The following is a 4,554-nucleotide window of genomic DNA, read 5'->3' as shown; positions in this document are numbered from 1 at the left end:
AGATAGATGCATCAAATGTACAGCAAACTATTTGGCCAAGGGCTGCAGCTGCAGCAGGTAATATATGTTAGTTGTAAATGTGATTCTTTTACTGTTGTTGCTATAAGCCTTTAAATAACCAAATTATATATATCATTTTCCACAGTAGACCAGGGGAAACCATGGAAATGGTTGCCCCCACCACACACACACATGCCCTATCTTGGAAAGTAATTCCCCATCGTGATTTCCTTCTTCCGCTGTTTGGATTACAACGAAAATTAGGAAATATTTTTCCCAAAATGGTGAAATACAGACCTCTGACATGGAAAATACATTTCAGTGAGCTTTTCCCCCCTTGGAGATAAAAGGCTTGGTGGTTGTTGTTATTGCTGAGCTTTTCCCCCCTGGAGAAACAGGTGGATAACATAGTTTTTTTTATAACTCGCACCACCAAAAATGTGTTTCATTGCCAAATATGGATTCCTTTTTCCTTTGGAAATCTCCAAACAGCCCCGTACGAAATATGAAATAATCATACAAGAAGGAAAGGTCCTAACTCATACGAGAAGGAAAGGTCCCAGAAGTTAGCATGCAATAATTGAAGTTCTTAGTTGATTATTTTTCGAACGTCTGCTGATTTCTCGTTGTATAACTCACTTGGAAGAAAAACAAAAAGCTGACACTGAGCATTATTGTGTCATCCAGAACGGATGTGGACTCCATTGGAAAAGCTGGCAAAGAATCCGGAGTTAGTCAGAGGAAGATTGGCTCGCTTCAGGTGTGTAATATGAGGTGAAGAGAATTGTATTCACATATCTTTCATTGAGAAAATAACATGTATTTATATACAAACTAGAGAAGCTATTCTAGGAAACTAGGAGAATATAGGAAACTAAAATAATTACAATTAATCCTAATTGACAGCTATCTAATTGACAGCTAATATATAACACTCCCCCTCAAGCTGGAGTATAAATGTTAATCATGCCCAGCTTGTTAAAAAGATAATCAACCCGCACCCCATTTAAAGCTTTTGTGAAGATGTCCCCTAGTTGTTCTCCAGTCTTTACATATCCTGTGGAGATCAAGCCTTGTTGAATTTTCTCACGAACAAAATGACAATCAATTTCCATGTGCTTAGTCCGCTCATGGAACACGGGATTAGATGCAATATGAAGAGCAGCTTGGTTATCACACCGCAATTTTGCTAGTACTGAAGTTTTAAATCCTACTTCAGTCAATAGCTGATATATCCACATTATCTCGCACACAGACTATGCCATAGCCCTATATTCTGACTCTGCACTGGATCGTGACACAACATTTTGCTTCTTACTCTTCCAAGAGACCAAATTTCCTCCAACAAAAACACAATAACCTGAAGTGGATCTTCTATCCATCTTGGAACCTGCCCAATCTGCATCTGAGAAACACTCAATATGAGTGTGCCCATGATCCGCATACACGATACCTCGTCCTGGTGCTCCTTTCAAGTAACACAAAATTTGCTCTAATGCTGCCCAATGATGAATTGTTGGGGATGACATAAACTGACTGACAACACTAACTGAGAATGCAATATCTGGACGAGTCACGGTAAGGTAATTCAACTTTCCAACCAACCTATGATATTTTTCAGGGTCTTCAAATGGTTCCCCATCTCCTGTAAGGTGCAAATTTGGACTCATTGGAGTACTACAAGGCTTTGCTCCCAATTTTCCTATCTCGGTCAATAAGTCAAGGATATATTTTCTCTGAGATAGAAAAAATACCTTGTTTACTCCGAGTGACTTCAACTCCCAAGAAATACTTGAGCACCCCTAAATCCTTTGTGTGAAACTGAGTATGAATGAAAGATTTAAGGGATGAGATTCCTCTAGTATCATTTCCCGTAATAACAATGTCATCCACATATACAACTAACAGAATGATACCAGCAGTTGATTGTTTATAGAACACAGAATGATCTGACTTGCTTTTCAACATACCAAATTTCTCAACAGCCTGACTAAATTTTCCAAACCAAACACGAGGACTTTGTTTCAAACCATATAAAGATTTTCGAAGACGACAGACTCGCCTTGACTCTCCCTGAGCAACAAAACCAGGAGGTTGCTCCATATACACCTCCTCCTAAAGATCACCATGAAGAAAAGCATTCTTGATATCTAGCTGATGTAAAGGCCAATGATGAGTAGCTGCCATTGAAATAAACAATCGAACAGATGTCAACTTAGCAACAGGAGAAAAAGTATCATAATAGTCCACCCCATAGGTTTGACCATAACCCTTAGCAACAAGACGGGCCTTCAATCGAGCAATTGATCCATCTGGATTGACCTTAACAGTGAATGCCCATTTGCACCCTATAGCCCGTTTTCCTAAAGGTAAATCAACCAAGTCCCAAGTACCATTGACATCTAAAGCATTCATCTCTTCTATCATTGCATTATGCCAACCAGGATGAGATATGGTTTCACGAACAGTCTTAGGAATAGAGATAGAATCAAGGGAAGCAATAAAAGAGCAAGAGGAAGATGACAAGTGATTATAAGAAACAAAAGAAGAAATAGGATAAGTGCACTGACGTTTACCTTTACGTAACACAATAGGAAGATCATCGCTTGGGACTGGATCTAATGACGAAGAAGCAGATGCAGGACATGAAACAGGAGGTGGACGCCTAGAGTACACTTTAATAGGAGGCATGTCAGGAGCTGTGACTGAGACAGATTGAGTAATAGGAGACTCATCAGGAGCTGTGTCTGAGACAGGTTGAGGAATAGGAGACTCATCGGGAAGTGTGTCAAGGTCAGAAGATGTGATAGAATATACCAATAAATCATCATCCTCCCCCTGACGAGTAGGAATAGATGAAGACGAAAAGTAAGGTGAGTTTTCCATGAAGGTAACATCAATTGAGACAAGATATTTGTTAAGATTGGGACAATAACACCTATACCCTTTCTGAAGACGAGAATAACCAAGGAATACACACTTCAATGACTTGGGATCTAGTTTGGAGACATATAGACGAATATCTCGAGCAAAACAAGTACTACCAAATATCCTAGGATCAACAGGAAACAATGACTTACCGGGAAAAAGGATTTTGTAAAGGATATCACCATTAAGAACAGAAGATGACATGCGATTGATAAGAAAACATGCTGTGGAAACAACATCGGCCCAAAAATGTTTAGGAACATGCATTTGAAATAAGGAGGGCTCGTGCAGTTTCAAGAAGATGTCTGTTTTTACGTTCTGCTACACCATTTTGGGATGCAGTATCAACACAAGAAGTTTCATGAAGTATGCCATTAGAAACCATATAAGAGTGAAATAAAGCAGATGTATATTCTTTGGCACTATCACTTCACAAAGTACGAATTGAAACATTAAATTGATTCTTAATCTCAACACAAAATGCACAAAATATAGAAAACAACTCAGAACGATTTTTCATTAAATATAACCAAGTTACGCGAGAGTAATCATCCACAAAAGTAACAAAATACCTGAATCCGGGTTTAGACAAAATAGGAGGACCCCAAATATCAGAATGAACTAATTCAAAAGGAACACTAGCACGTTTATTGACTCGAGGACTCGAACTAAGACGATGGTGTTTGGCAAATTGACACGACTCACAATCTAATGAAGACACCTTACTATATTGCGGACAAAGTTTCTTGAGCAAAGGAAGAGATGGATGGCCCAACCGACAATGAGCCTCAAAAGCGGAAGTGACACTCGAACAAGCAATAGAAGTTGGTGGCCGTATGTCAAGAACATAGAGGCCTCCAGACTCATGTCTTTTACCAATAATCTTCTTTGTCATAAGATCCTGAAATAAACAATGATCGGGACAGAATGAGATGCAACAATTGAGATTACAAGTGACAGAGAGCAAATTGAAGGATAAACTAGGTAAATGTAAAACAGATGACAAAGTAAGCAGAGGTGTAGGAGTAATAGTGCCAGATCCACGAACACAAGATGGTGACCCATCAGCTAAAGTAACAGTAGAAGTGGAAGTGTGAGCATGAAAAGTAGAAAAGAGACTGGAGTTACCTGTCATGTGATCTGTGGCACCAGAATCAATGACCCATTTGGAGGATGAGGAAAGAAGACACGCATTAGATAGCTGAATCAGCAATAGCAGTGACAAAAGGAGATGAGGACTTGAGTGATTCCTGATACCGTGAGAACTTGGCAAATTCATCAGCAGAAATAAGGACCGATTTAATCAGAGGCATCATTAGTACTCACAACATTAGCAGAGTGTTTTTGCTGATTTTTAAACTGTAGCTTTCTACATTCAAACTTGGTGTGGTCTGGCTTTTTACAGTAGTTGCAAATAATGCCTCCAGAATCCGGTGTTCGAGTTTCAAATCCTTGCGAACTACCTCCTCTGTGTCCACTTGGAGTATAAGATTTTCCAGGCGCATAATTATTACGACTCACATCGAAACCCTCAGTATCTTCGGCAGGATCCTCCGAGAACCACTCTTTAGCAGTTTGATGGCCCCTCCGCCTCGAAGAACGAGAAGCTCCCCTTAGACGACGCCC

Source organism: Asparagus officinalis, chromosome 3 (genome assembly GCF_001876935.1).
Source record: "Asparagus officinalis chromosome 3, Aspof.V1, whole genome shotgun sequence".
NCBI lineage: Eukaryota > Viridiplantae > Streptophyta > Magnoliopsida > Asparagales > Asparagaceae > Asparagus > Asparagus officinalis.
Note: the sequence above shows the minus strand (reverse complement) of the source record.